At 23.3% G+C, this 15,114-nt stretch overlaps 1 long non-coding RNA gene across 1 annotated transcript in view; it reads left to right on the top strand.

The window, feature by feature from the left end:
- The first annotated feature begins 2,660 nt into the window (after window positions 1–2,660).
- The window catches only part of LOC147656528 (uncharacterized), an 84,697-nt gene continuing 72,243 nt past the window's right edge, over window positions 2,661–15,114 (top strand). The window contains exons 1-2 of the long non-coding RNA XR_015294262.1: window positions 2,661–2,869; window positions 4,327–4,429. This is a non-coding gene — a long non-coding RNA (uncharacterized LOC147656528). The remainder of the gene's footprint in view (window positions 2,870–4,326; window positions 4,430–15,114) is intronic.

Here is a 15,114-nt window from a genome sequence, read left to right as displayed (position 1 = left end):
AAATATAATAAAAATATGATTTATTAGAATAAAAAATAAATTATAACAATTGTTTGTATTAAATACAAAAATCATTTAGTTAATATAATACTATATAAAATAATTTTATCATAATTAATATTTCTTAGATTATCTTACTTATTTTTATTTGACTTGATTTCTTTAAATTTATATTAATATTATATAGTATAATATCTGTTGTTTTTTTTGTAAATAATTTTTATTATTTTTTCTATATATTATTATTCTTTATTGTTTTATTAATGTTTATTTAATGTTATTAAAGAAATTTTATATTATTATATTGAATTTATATTGAAATACAAAAAATTTGAGTATTATGAACTTCTATGAACTTTATATTATGAACTTTATATATTTCCATTTAAATAAGATTTAAATTTTTAATTATTTTAATAAAGATTTGCATTTATGATCTTTTTCTGACTAATTCTTACTTTTTTTTTTTTATCAATAATATTTTGAATTTTTATCTTTATGTATATAAAGTATAAAGAATACTCATTTTTTTTATATATAAATTCTATAAACATTAAAATATTTCATATTATTCTTAGCTTACAATAGAATATAATTTTCTTATATTCAAATTATTTTATTATTATTCTACAATTTAATTCTATTATTATTATTTTTATTTTTTTATTTATTTTATATTTTTTAATGTAAAGTAATATAAAATAATATGTTATGTGATATATCAAAGCATTGTATAATTCTTTTTTATAATCTTTCTTTTTGTTAATCTCGTAATTTCTAATTTTTAATTTTTTTTTCCATTTTTTAAATGAAAATTTATAAATAATTATTATACTTAGTGAATTAAAATTTGACATAAATTAAAAAAAAATTAAATTTTTTAAGGAATTTATTAAATTAAATTCAGTTATGATTATTTTTGAATTTTCTGCTTAAAATTTTTCGTGAATGTGTATATTTTTTGTAAAATATTAATCTTTTATTAATATTATAGATTCTATTATGTACATATTTTAAATGATTTTTTTAATTAAATAAAAATCTTGAATAATTTAAAAATGTGAACTTTGAAATATAAATTATGAAGTTAAAAGTACATTTTTTCTAATTATTTAAAAATTTCGTTATTTTATTAGCATTATAACTAAAATATAATATTAAAAAATATAATATCTAAAATATAATATTTCTAGGTGAATAATAGATTATTACTCTACTTTTATAATAAATAGAATAATATAATAAAAATAAGAAAATTTTATTAAAGAAAAGAAAAGAATAATTAAATAAAAAAAATATTTAATTTCTTATAATTTATTTATAATAAAGAATATTTTAATAAATAAAGAATATTATATTCTAATTTCTTCAATTAATTGTATTGAAAAGTGAGAAAAATAGAAAATGGAAATTATCAAGGAGAATAGATTATAATATTTATTTTGCAAAAATTGTGAAACTCAATTTCAAATTTTTTTATTAAATTTACATTTTTTGTACTATACATATATCTAGCATGGAATATAACTATGCTGTTAAATTCTCTTAGTTTTCAAGATTAGTTTGCAAAAAAAAATTGTTGTTATTACATTGAATTCTGCCCTTTTATACATTCATATAGCATATTTATTTACATATATTTATAGCACATTTATTATAAACATAAATATGTTAACTTGTTCTTCGCTTGGTTTATTTACATTTACCGTCGACCTCTTTATTTCTACGTTATATTTCGCATTTAATTCAAATTTATTTATTTATTTATTTATTTTTATTTCGAATTTAAATATACAAAATGGACAAAATGATAGTATGTTCAGATTTTTAACGTTTCTTGATATATTTTATCAAAATTTTACGTATTATATAAAATATTTCTTCCTTAATAATATAGTGAAAAGTCAATTAATATTTTAAAGTCAATTAATATTTTTTCCCATAAATTATTCGTTTATGTGGAAAATGATATCAAAATGATATCATTGAAAAATCATTTGAAAATAAATCAATAAATTTTTATTATTGAGAAGGAAATGATTTTTTATATATTCTTATATACTGAATTTTAAAAAATGTAAAAATCTTTTATTGTTTTTGGTTTAGAGATAAATAAATAGAATAAATAGAATAAACAGAATAATAATTTTTGCTATATTTACGAATTTTTATTATAATAATTCTTTTTTAACTCAATATTTATTTTTATTAACTTAATTATATAATATCTTTATCGTATGCAGTTTAATTTAGTAAAAATAGTAAGAGTTAAGTAATAGTTATAAGTACAAGTTATAAGTACATAAAATATATACTATTAATTAATAAAAAAAAGTTATAAAGTACTAATAAAAAAAAAGTATTAGAAATAAATATTAATCTTATTCTACGTTGTTATTAGCGTTGGAAATGATTCTAAAATAATTCTATTTTTTAAAAAATTTTGTTTTACTTTTTAAGTCAAAAATCTTTCTCATACATAAAATGAGGTTATCTTCAAAATTTGAATCAAAAAGAAATGATAAACTTGTCCGATTAAATTTGATTTATATTATAATATTTAAAGATTCTAATTTTATTAACTTTATATTATCTATTTGTCGCATTTGTATATTCTTATTTTTATTTACATACGTATATATGTGCGTTATTTTTTTATCTTATAGTCATTAATGTAGTTGCTTAGTGATGATTTTCATTTATAATGACCGATACTGATATGTACTGATTCGTATTTCCTCAAACATAATTGTATGATGTTATGAAAGTTTTACTGTAAAATTATAAATTAAAATATTAAAAAAATGTTTATTATTATAAGTTATTAAATATTATTGTAGTGCACGCAAAATTTGCCATCATACAAAAGGTAATAATTTAAATAAAAAATTACATTATATTTAATTATTTTAATTTATTTTCTATTTATTATATATATATTATATTAAACAAATATAAATATGTTTTATAATAAAGAATAAAAATATGATAAAAATAGGGCAAAATTTTAGTGAATTTTTATTGGTAATAATATATACGAATTTTTTTTATTTATTAATAATTATAATTAATGTTATTTTTAATAACGTTTTATATAAATTATTATAATTTATAAAAATACATAAAAGATTTGAGGGTTTCTAATTGATATTTAAAACATTTATAATTGCATTGTTAATGCACTTTTAAATGTAATATTTTTGATATAATATTTAAATGAATGTAGTGATTCACAATGATGCTTAGTTGCAAATATAGATAATAAACGTTATATTGGTTTTTTATGTTCATATTCTTGATTTTAAAAAAATATTTGTCTTGATTCTAAATCTAAAGTAAATTTTTTGAAAAAAGAAATCTAATTATGTTATATATATTAGATATTTGTTTATTACAAATTAATTAGATTAATTATTAGTTTTTAATTAGCTAATTTAATTAGCTTTTTATTAGCTAATAGTTATTAGAAAAGTTTTATTTATTTAATGCATAATTTTTTACATAATAATAAATTAAATAATAACAAAATTTGAAAATATTGAAAAATATATGATTTAACAAGCTTAATTAAAATAATTAAAATAGTAATTTTTTTTTAATATATAAAATTAAATATTACATTTTATATATATTTTTTAAACAATTTAACATGTTATAAATTTATTAGTAATGAATATTGTTATTCATATTGTTATACAATCGATATTCATATTGTTTTTTATAACTTTCTTTTAATATATTATTTTGACATTATTAATATTAGAGTATTATGAATTATATTTCAAATTATATTTATGTTATTATTTAAAAAGAAAACAAATTAAAATTAATTGAATTCCATATTTTATCTGTATCCTTTTTTTCATTTGAGAGGAAATGAAAATTTTATTATGAATATTTTAGATTTCTTCATTTTATTAAATTCGTTAATTTTTTTTAAAAAGATAATATACACATTCATATTAATTAAGATAATTAAGATAAAAGAACTAAATTGAGTATTTAACTACTAAATAAAAGAATTGTAACTAATATAAAAAGAATAGAAAATAATCAAAGATATATAATTTGATGCAAAATAATTCAATAATTCAATAATCTTATCTTATGAGAATTAAAGGAATAGAAAGCAGAAACAAAAGAATAAAAAATAATATTTGAAATATGTATTTTATCGAAATATTTTTCATATAATATATATATATATATATTATATTTGATTAAAATAAAATATATTTAATTGATAATAATGATTTTTATTAAATTATTATCGATAAATTGTTACTATAAACTTGTTATAAAATTTTTTTCATGTTATTTTTACAGGATGACAAAGATAAACATTATAGAAATATTGTATGAACATGATTCTTACAAATATATCTATTCCTGATAAATATTGGTAACTATCATTTATAACAATCGATATGTAAGTATATAACATTTAATATAACATATTTATAATTATTATTTTTATTTTTTCTTATTTTATATAAATTTTATAAAAGAATTATAATATTGTACATTCATAGCATTCAAAGCATTAAAAAAAAATAATTAAAATCAAAAATTTTTTTCATTAAAATTTTTTATATTAAAATACTAAAATGTTAATTTTTATAATATGTTTCATATTTTATTGTCAATTTCTTCATTTAAATAATGAATATTATTGGTTAATATTAATTTGATGTAATTGATTTAAATAAATTGAATATAACATAATTATTGCACATATATAAAATAGAATTTTATAAATAGATAATTTAGTTTAATTAATATTATAATTCAATTTGATGAAGAATTGACAAATTCTACTTAATTTCTAAATTAAATTAAATACGATTTAGAAAATAAAAAGAAAATTACAAATAAAAAAGTAATGTTTCTTATTAACAGATGATAAGATAATTTTAATACATAAATCATAAATAACTAAATTAACTAGAAAAAATAGCAATGAAATTAGAATAAATCATTACATATAATTAAATTGAAAAATATGATACTTTGATATTTAATTTTTATAAATTAAGTATCAAAAAATGCGGCATAAGTCGAAAGAGGATAATGCTTTTTTAAGCAAAAATAAATTAAAACTGTAGAATGATAATTTTTGATACAAGATATTTTCAAAAACTGACTGAAGTTTCATCATATATATATTTGAGAATAATGTTAATTAAATGTGTTTTTTTGTATGTACTTATTTGCTCATATTTCAAAATATTATGACTTGATATAAATTAAATTAAATTGATATATATTAAATTTCAATGGTACATTTATTTATCATTGAAATCAAAAATTATATTTTTGAATTTAAAATAAATTTCTGAAGATATTTTTCGGTAGAAAACGAGAAAAATTAAATTTGTAGCTAAATTGTTTTCAAAATTTCTTTCGTTAATAGAATATTTTTAGTAATTTATTGAAAGTTTTCTCCATTAGCAAAATAATTCCAATTTAATTTTTTTATTTTAAATTAATTATTAAAAAATAATTAAAGTATAATGCAAAAAATACAATTTTACATTGTAAAATCAAAATACAAATATAAATTAACACTTTCATTTCAGAATTTATTGTCAAACGTGTTGAAAATTTTTAATATATAACATTTCAAAAGCATATTTTATGATATGAAATTAAAATAAATTGAACAAAAATAATATGTTATAAATTATATATTATATATTTAAAAAAAAATCATCACTTTGATACAAATTTTGAAAAATGTTTAAAAATGGTGAAATAATACATTGCAATGCAATACAAAAATAAAAAATGCCTTCCGCACTCTTTTTTTATTCATAAATTATAATTTCATTTTATTCTTGAAAAAAAAATCTGTCATGATCCAATACTTTTTATATTCTATATTTAAATTATATTTAAACTTCCTCTAATTGAATTAAATTATATAATATATCTATAATATATCAGTTTATAATGAATCTGTCGATTAGTCTCTTTACCGATTTTAATAAAGCTGAAATATGTTGTAAAGAAAATAGTTTTAAACTTTTTTCTTACATATAATTCGCGGTTGATTTTAGTTTTCGAGTTATTCGCAAAAAATTTTCGATATTATTATATTTAATTTTGTCAATTTTTATATGTTTATACACAACATATATGATAATATGCGATAATATCAATTGTTTATATATATTATGATATAACGAATGAACAAATATCATCATATTTAAGAATTCTTTGGATTTATGATTTGAATAATATATAAATAGCAATATGAAAATAAAATATAAAATAATCTCTGTGAAATTGAAATTACAATATATACAATAGAGGAAGTTAATTTTATCATTATATAGGATAAATTTAGGAATTTAAGAGAGTTCGATTTTTAATAAAAATAATCGAAGCATTGTATTTTTGTTATTTTAGATAAAAAAAAGCACTATTCAATTTAGAATGCATGAGTTCTAATATTGCGATAAATTAAATTAGATATTTATTATTTTCATTTTTAATGAAAAATATAGATATTGCAATGGCTACATGTTCGGATTAGATCATTTATTCATTAGAGATCAAATGAGATTGATCTTGAAAAAATAATATAAAATATAATTTGTTAAAAAGAAATAATAACAGAAATAATAACAAATTATAAGTAATAACTTTTTATTTTTTATATAAATGATGAATATTTTTATATTTTGAACATATTCTTCATCGAATTAAATTATTTGAAAATAACTTAAATAGACAATGTTAATTAGGTTAATTTAATTAAAAATTGTATTTTTCTTTAATTTTAATATTATCTATTTTTTATATTTAGAGCAGTGAGAGTGGCTATTTACATAAGTTAAAAAATTAAAATAAGTTGTGACATAATTTAAAATAACAGATCTAAAAGTTGATCATTATGTCCATTCAAACAAAACTGATATTAAAAATTTGCTTCATTAATTGAATATTTTTTTTTATTCATATATGTCACTATGAAAATTTATATGCTAATTTTAGTAAATAGTACTTCATTAAATAAAATATATACAATAAATAGGAGTTTTAATGCACTTTATATGAGAATCCATCCGAAAATTTTGCTCTTGCTAGATAGTTTGATAACACTTGTTGAGGATGATGCAGATATAATGCTCATGAAGACAGCAATGCAGTATGTTAATTAAATTTCATTTCAATATCGAAATTTTTTTTCTTCTTATTTCTCGATTTTTTTATTTAGTCTAAGAAGCGTAATAATAGTAGAACTAGTAATAGTTTTTCCTGAATTTTAATATTGTCTTCTAAAAAAACATTGTACAAGTTAAAGTTTTAAACTTTAAAGTTTCTTAAATAATATGTGAAATATATAATTTGATTGTCTTTCCATATAAAATTGTGCTATTATAATATAGTCATTGGCATCTTTATAATATAAATATAATACATTTCTGTTATTCTTTTGGAATAATATAATATCATTTTTACTACATCAAGAAAATTTTCTACTAAAATTTTCTGTTGCTTAATCCATTAACAATAAGATAAATAATTAAATTTCTTTCATAACGTGATGTTTTATATTAAATCTGTCAAGTTAGACACAGATTAACTTGTATTTTCTTTTATTAGTAGAAATTCCTCAACGAGGAGTTTTTTATCGTCTTCACAATCACATTTAGCATTAATTTTAGCAAATAATTTTATGTTATTTATGCTACCTATATTACATTTAACGATTGTTAAATAATAACTATCATTAAGTCATAAATCATTATTAATCGACTCACTTTTCTCTCACTACCTTTTCTTTAAGTTTTATTTGTTAACACTGATCTTATTATATATACTGTATTATTGTATACTGATATCTGTACAGAATAAAAAGATAAATAATTCGTTCTTTTCATACGGTAAAATAACTCTTGAAACGAAAAAGTTATTCGTTTCAATCAAAATAAAAAAACTATTTATAATTTTGAAATTATTAGCTTTTCGTTTATTATGTGTATTATAAAACAAATATGTTTCATTTATCTCACGAAAAAAAATTTATCTTTGATGCAAATTGATGCGATGTGATATTTGGCGGGTCTTATTACGTGATGTGCCAATATTTTGTCTAATATTTTGTGTTTGATATAATATGATAATATGATGTCACATTTTCTTTTGTGAAAATCCGGAAAGGAATTAAATCACTTTTAATGATGGAAGAGATAGCATACTATTTTTGTCTCGTAATCCTAATTATATGAATACTATGGAAAAGAATTTTATGCATAGTTATAAGCATATAAATACTTTATAACTTCAAATATAAATCTTTTTCTTTTTTTTACGAATAATTTTTTTAAAAATCAATCAAACATTTATAATACTTTTCATTTGTGCCAGTAAGAATTCTATATGATAGAAGCACCAGTACAATAACCAATTAGACTTTACATTGTGCCAAACATTGAATAAATATATTCTAAATCTGCCAGATATAATTTGAAGGATTAAAATATAAATGAATAATTAATCCATGACCTTCACTCTGGTATTGCCCTTCTCTGTCAACCTTCCATATTATCTCGACCTCATTTTCTCTTTTTATCTTTGCAATGGACGAAAAACAAAATTTCTATTTCCTATTGGCCTCTCTATATCGATCATTATAGTAGCGAAACGTTCAATCGCTTCTACTGTAGCATATCTGTACTGTAGTACTTTATCTCTTTGATCACATATCATAGGACATAGTCTAACTAAAAGCTCATAATTTAATTGCAACGAGCGATTTTTCAAACTTTAAATTTTAACCGAGATCCAGCATTCATAAGCGTCTTATTGTTAGTATCTTTCTGGCTGCGATTACAGGATGTTTTATCCATGATGTTCTGTCTCTCAAAGAATTTCTTTGGTTTTTATATCTCCTTTCGAGCATAGTAATTAATTATAGTCACTTTACGTGAAATTGCGTGAAAAAAATCATCTAGTTCAAACACATATCATCGCTAAATAATTAATCCAGAGAGACTTGCGTGATAACTTGAGCATCTGTGCCATCATTTTTTTTTTTGGCTACCTCTGTTTTCTATATCTTGGCCTATTATTTTATTTTAGGTATCGATCGATGCTTTGTCTAATGATAATCGTTTTATGGTTGTCTTCGAAAAATATTCATATATAGATATTGGTGTGTTTATCGCTTTATTGATAACTTTATCACCGGATTTTCCTTTAATAAGCACTTGCCTTGACATTAATTTAAGAGATGATAATCTGTTCTGATTTCTCCGGAGAAGAGCTCTGAATAGATCTCGATGAGCTTTTTTTTTAATGAATTTTCCAATCTTATCTTTTATATTTGTTTATAGATATGAATTTATATATTGGATTTCTCTTATTTCTCTTGTTTGTGAAATATTCTTTTAGTCATTTCTAACAATGAAGGTGAAGATGGTCGGTGACTCCTCGAAAATGCTCCAGTTTAATATTATTCCTACAGGTTTTTAATTTGAACTTATAGATTTCTTAATAATCTCAAATATTGAGATCCTTAGTTTATTTTTGATGGAATTTTTCTCGAATTTTTTCCTCAATAAAAAGACAGATTGGCTCTTGATTGGCTTATCATGAAATATAGCTATCTTTTGCTCTTATCGAAGTTGGTTTCGTCGCGGTGTTGAGATTGGTCGTATGCGGCCTACTCTACCGGACGATGACTTTTGTTGAGATTACTATCTCAAACTCGAGTTCTGTGACGATCGGAGCACGGTTTACAATGAGAGTTGATTGCCCGAGAATGGTCGAGATAGTGTGAACTGCCCGAAGGCCTAATCGGTAGTGAGCATTAGCCAGGAAGAAAGTCGCTCAGGTGGACTCTCTTCCTGGCTAATTGGGAGTGTTCCAATTATGAGTGGGGAAAATGTCGGTGCTGTTTTTCTTTCTTCTAGCTACTAGCAATTGGCATTTTATTACAAGAGTATTTTTCTTTGTTTTAATGTCAAGAAATATTATTAAAGACACTGATACATCAGAATCCTATCATTGCTGGTGATAAACAGAACTGGTCTGCTAAGTCTTATTTGACTGAATGTTTTAACTTCTTGGCGTTATATTGAACAATCATTTCCACATTTAATGTTGTTGGCGCAATAAAAAATAGTTCATTAACTTGTTCTTCTCTTCTCTTTTGTCATACTCTTCATTTGCATTATTGTTATATTGATTTGAATTGGACAAATGATTCATGATTGGTTCGATAAAATTTAAATAAAAAATTTATTTTCAGTCAAACATCATGTCTAAACAAAATGTGATAACTTAAAAGAAAATGATAAATACTTCATGTCCAGTGACTACTCTAAAGCATGCTATAATAACTCCAATATTAGTTCAATATCTAAGAATTAGTTAATAAATTTTGAGAACCATATTAGATCAATAATATTGGATCATTGATTAAATACACATTATAGAGAAAAATTGTCGTCCAGTATCTATTTAGTTGATTTAATATAATTAATATTAATAAATCAAATTTATTATTTAAATATAAATGGTAATTATTTAAATTATTTAATTATTTAAATTATAAATGGTATAAAAGTTTTTTAATTAAAAAAATTTAGACATATTTATAAATGTCACAAATAAACTGATCGATATTTTCTTGATCTTTATGTATTGCATTTTATTTAAGCTCATTCTTTATATATTTAATGTATTATAGTCTAATATAATCTTCGTTAAAAAATTCATCGAAATCTAATTTCCTCCTTAATGAGTTTCTTTCTTTTTTTTTTTTTTTGCTAGCTATTTTCGAATTTTGACTTCTGCAACTAAGAATGATTGAAGATTTTATATAATAGAAGCTGCGCTACGGTGATACAATTAAACTCATTATGTCAATAAACATATTCTAAATCTAGCATTGTTCAGATTGATGTAGAAAATTGAGACATACAGATAATCAATCCATTGCTCTGCTATAACATAGTTACAATCTTTTCCTGTTGCTTTTGTTGTCTCAAGCTTATTTTCATTTTTTATCTTTGCAGAAACAGAAATAATCTATAATTTACAAAGCGTCGATTTTAGTGTAGATTTAGTATAAATAAGCGTTTCGCCCTTAATCGCCCGTAATCGCCCTAATATCTTTCTGGCTGCAATTACTCTTATTCATATGATGCTCAGTCTTTCAAAATGGATGATTGAATTTTTTCGATTTTTATATCCCCTTCTGAACATGGCAACCAATTATAATGACTTTGTGTTCTGAAATTGAATTATCTAGTCCAAACACATGTCCCCGCTACATAATTAATCCAGGAAGACTTGTATGATGATTTGAACATCTATGTTATTATTTTTTCTTGCTATCTCTGCTTTCTTTACTTTTTTGACTCATTACTTTTTCTCAGATATTGATCAGATTGATGTTCATGATTGTTCAGCGTTTATATACCTAATTATTTTCAAAGAATATTCATACATATAGATGCAAGTGTGGTTATTACTTTATTGGTAACCATCGAATTTTTTTTTTTCTTTGATAAGTATTATCTATATATTTATGGTCTTTGATGTCTTAATATCACAAAAAAAGGTAGTTTCTCATTTCATCAAAAAAGAGCTCTATATAGATTTCGGAGAATTTTCTCCTAATAAAATCTTTGATCTTACCTCACATACTTTTATATAGAAATTGAATTTCTATATAATACCATCTATATCATAATATATCATTTTATTATCAATAATTCCTGTATTAAAATCGGAATCAAATCTCTACTCTATCTCTGTCATTGCTGCAGTACTAATTTAACATTGTAACGAGAAATTATTAAAAACATCGATTTTTTTAGATGAGATTCAGAACATCCACTACTGTCTCACTTTTCTACCAGAAATTATGGAGCATATAATTAACATAATGTTTAATCTCAAAACAAAAGATCGGATTTCTACATTATTCTTTAAACGAGATCTGATTTTAACGGTCACATCATGTTCTGAAACTGAATCATCCATACGTGAAATTCTAATAACTATAATGATTATAACTACGTGTTCAATTTATATCCGTCTAGTAACAATTGCAATTCTTTACAGGCCAATTGTTAACTTAAAAGAAAAAAGGTATAATTAACTATATTCTTTTGCAATGATATTATCGACATGAGCATCGAAGTGAAAAGCGCAAATTGAGCGCATTTTCTCTTACCAGCCAATCATTACCTGTCAACAATGTTTATCCATAACATGCCACAGAACATTCTGAATCTGAATTATCCGGTCCACACGTGAAATTCGATCACAAAAAGAATTCAGTTTATATATATTTTGTTACAATTACAATTTTTTAGCCAATCATTCTGTATCAACCATCTTTTTTTCGTGAACGGTCACATGATGTTCTGAAATTGAATTATCCGGTCCACACGTGAAATTCGATCACAAAAAAGTGTTCACATTATATCCGTTGATACAATTACAATTTTTTGTACGCCAATAGACATAATTAGCTATATTCTTTTACAATGAGATTATCGACATGAGCATTTAAGTGAGAAAAAAACGACTTGAGCGCATTTTCTCTTACTAGCCAATCATTTTGTATCAACCATCTTTTTTTCTAAACACCAAATGATGTTCTGAAACTGAATCATCCGGTCCAGACGTGAAATTCGATCACACAAGTGTTAATTTTATATCCGTTTTGTTACAATTACAATTTTTTGTACGCCAATTGTCAACTCATCCAGAAATAGCCACAATTAACTATATTCCTTTATAATAAGTTTATCGACATGAGCATCAATGTTAAAAAGGAACGCCTTGAGCACATTTTCTCTTACTGACCAATCGTTTCGTATCAACCATCTTTTTTTCCTTAACGGTCACAGAACGTTCTGAAACTGAATCATCCGGTCCACACGTGAAATTCGATCACAAAGTGTTCACTTTATATCCATTTTCTTACAATTACAATTTTTTGTATGCCAATTGTCAACTCATTCTAAAATAGGCATAATTAATTATATTTTACAATGAGATTGTCAGCATGAGCATCAATGTTAAAAAGAAACGACTTGAGCACACTTTCTCTTTCTGACCACTAGCCAATCGTTTTGTATCAACCACCTTTTTTTACCTTAACGGCCATAGAATGTTCTGAATCTGAATTATCCGGTCCACACGTGAAATTCGATCACAAAGTGTTCATTTTATATCCGTTTTGTTACAATTACAATTTTTTGTATGCCAATAGGCATAATTAATTATATTCTTTTACAGTGAGTTTATCAACATAAGCATTTAAGAAAAGAACGACTTGAAGGCATTTTCTCTTAGCCAATCATTTTGTATCAACCATCTTTTTTCCTGAATGGCCACATGACGTACTGAAACTGATTCATCCGGTCCACACGTGAAATTCGATCACAAAGTGTTCACTTTATATCCATTTTCTTACAATTACAATTTTTTGTATGCCAATTGTCAACTCATCCTAAAATAGGCATAATTAATTATAATTTACAATGAGATTGTCAAAATGAACATAAGTGTTAAAAAAAACGACTTGAGCATACTTTCTCTTACTAACCACTAGCCAATCGTTTCGTATCAACCGCTTTTTTGCCTTTAATGGCCACAGAACGTTCTGAATCTGAATCATCCGGTCCACACGTGAAATTCGATCACAAAGTGTCCATTTTATATCCGTTTTGTTACAATTACAATTTTTTATATGCCAATAGGCATAATTAACTATATTCTTTTACAGTGAGTTTATCGACATAAGCATTTAAGAAAAGAAGGACTTCAGCGCATTTTCTCCTAGCCAATCGTTTTGTATCAACCATCTCTTTTCCTGAACGGCCACATGACGTTCTGAAACTGATTCATCCGGTCCACACGTGGAATTCGATCACAAAGTGTCAATTTTTTGTTTGCCAATTGTCACTTCATCCTAAAATAGGCATAATTAATTATATTTTACAATGAGATTGTCAGCATGAGAATCAATGTTAAAAAGAAACGACTTGAGCACATTTTCTCTTTCTGACCACTAGCCAATCGTTTCGTATCAACCACTTTTTTTCCCTTAATGGCCATAGAACGTTCTGTATCTGAATTATCCGGTCCACACGTGAAATTCGATCACAAAGTGTCAATTTTTTGTATGCCAATTGTCAACTTATCCTAAAATAGGCATAATTAATTATATTTTACAATGAGATTATCAGCATGAGCATCAATGTTTAAAAGAAACGACTTAAGAACACATTCTCTTAGTGACCACTAGCTAATCGTTTCGTATCAACCACTTTTTTTCCCTTATTGGCCACAGAACGTTCTGAATCATCCGGTCCACACGTGAAATTCGATCACAAAGTGTCCATTTTATATCCGTTTTGTTACAATTACAATTTTTTGTATGCCAATAGGCATAATTAACTATATTCTTTTACAATGAGTTTATCGACATAAGCATTTAAGAAAAGAAAGACGTGAGTGCATCTTCTCCTAGCCAATCATTTTGTATCAACCATATTTTTTCCTGAACGGCCACATGACGTTCTGAAACTGATTCATCCGGTCCACACGTGAAATTCGATCACAAAGTGTCAATTTTTTGTATGCCAATTGTCAATTCATCCTGAAATAGGCATAATTAACTATATTCTTTTCCAATGAGATTGTCAGCATGAGCATCAATGTTAAAAAGAAACGAATTGAGCACACCTTCTCTTTCTGATCACTAGACAATCGTTTCGTATTAACCACCTTTTTTTTCCTTAACGGCCACAGAATGTTCTGAATCTGAATTATCCGGTCCACACGTGAAATTCGATCACAAAGTGTCAATTTTTTGTATGCCAATTGACAACTTATCCTAAAATAGGCATAATTAATTATATTTTACAATGAGATTGTCAGCATGAGCATCAATGTTTAAAAGAAACGACTTGCGCACACTTTCTCTTTCTGACAACTAGCCAATTGTTTCATATCAACCACCTTTTTTTTCCTTAACCGCCACAGAATGTTCTGAATCTTAATTATCCGGTCCACACGTGGAATTCGATCACAAATTGTCAATTTTTTGTATGCCAATTGTCAACTCATCATAAAATA

The sequence above is a fragment of the Apis florea genome, unplaced genomic scaffold, assembly GCF_048593485.1.
Source record: "Apis florea isolate Af1SG1 unplaced genomic scaffold, ASM4859348v1 contig_3696_pilon, whole genome shotgun sequence".
Lineage (NCBI taxonomy): Eukaryota > Metazoa > Arthropoda > Insecta > Hymenoptera > Apidae > Apis > Apis florea.
The sequence above is the reverse complement of the archived record's forward strand: the minus strand, read 5'-3'. Positions and strand labels throughout refer to the sequence as shown.